Here is a 1,223-nt window from a genome sequence, read left to right on the forward strand (position 1 = left end):
CAGGTCATTCACATATAAATTTGTCACCCCACACCTCAACCTATACTCTTCCGAGAACGAACCCGACCATTTGACCTGGTTAACTTGATGATCATACCAATACTTAGTAAATCAACCAGCTGACAAGGTACAGCTTGGCGATGCATTTTTGACCATAATATATCATAATTAACCAGGTCAAACGCCCTGAAAGATCCAAGAAAACTGCATAGACAGGTGTACTTCTATCAGTATAATACTTGACCGTGTCCTTGAGCGCCATAATAGCCGTCTCCGTCGACAGTCCTGGCTGAAAACCGAACTGCGCATCGTGTATATTAAAATTATATACTTTATACGATTATGATACTTTTATTACTGCATAATGCTTAGCACAGAAAAAGATTCACTCCTTATTTGTATCAATCTCAGAAAGACAAAATTTGTATGCCATATTGTGATATAAAAAAGCTACTACTCGTATAAGTTTATGTAGTAGTTAAAGTTAATTCAATAGTTACAATATTTAAACAGGTACTTAGTTTTCTATTTCAATAGACCTATATAAAGTAACAATTCTAATAAGATATTGCGTTTGCAGTATTTATGTGCCACTTAGAACTGCAATAGTTTCTCATTGTTTACATTACATCGACCTGGTCCGTGCCACACCCACCTAGTGCAAAATAGCCATTGTTAGTCAAAACGAATGTTCATAAAACAACGATCAATATTCAACCACAATCCGATAACGAAGTAAAGTTTCCGCGTTCACCTTTATCTACGTCAGCTTTACTCAATCACAGGGCTCGTGGAACAGAGACGAAATAATTGTTATAATTGGGTGGTAGGAGATCGTTAGTAATGGGAAATAGTGACTATTGCTCATAAAGTGCTATGTCACTTCGCCCTCCTTATGGTTAACTCTAGATAAATCGGCCATGAGGTTGAGCTAACTGTGAAGTGAAATCTTCATGCTCAACCTTACATCCTCTATTGGTGTCTCGTCAGTATATTTCTAGCTCAGAAGGGTGAAGAATTTCATAATCACACCGTACAAAAAAAGAATTCTATTTACGTTTGATTTTTAAGGAAATACAGTAAGCTCTTGTCGTAATTAGCGTTTATTTGTAAAAAGTAATTTTTTAATCGTAAAATTATTTTCCACCACTATGATATGTCACAGTGGTGGTACCAGTATTATAAATAAATTATTGTTTTATTTTCTAGATTCATAAATAGGT

This window comes from Achroia grisella, unplaced genomic scaffold, assembly GCF_030625045.1.
Source record: "Achroia grisella isolate CSIRO2021 unplaced genomic scaffold, CSIRO_AGI_Agris_v1 utg452, whole genome shotgun sequence".
NCBI classification, from domain to species: Eukaryota; Metazoa; Arthropoda; class Insecta; order Lepidoptera; family Pyralidae; genus Achroia; species Achroia grisella.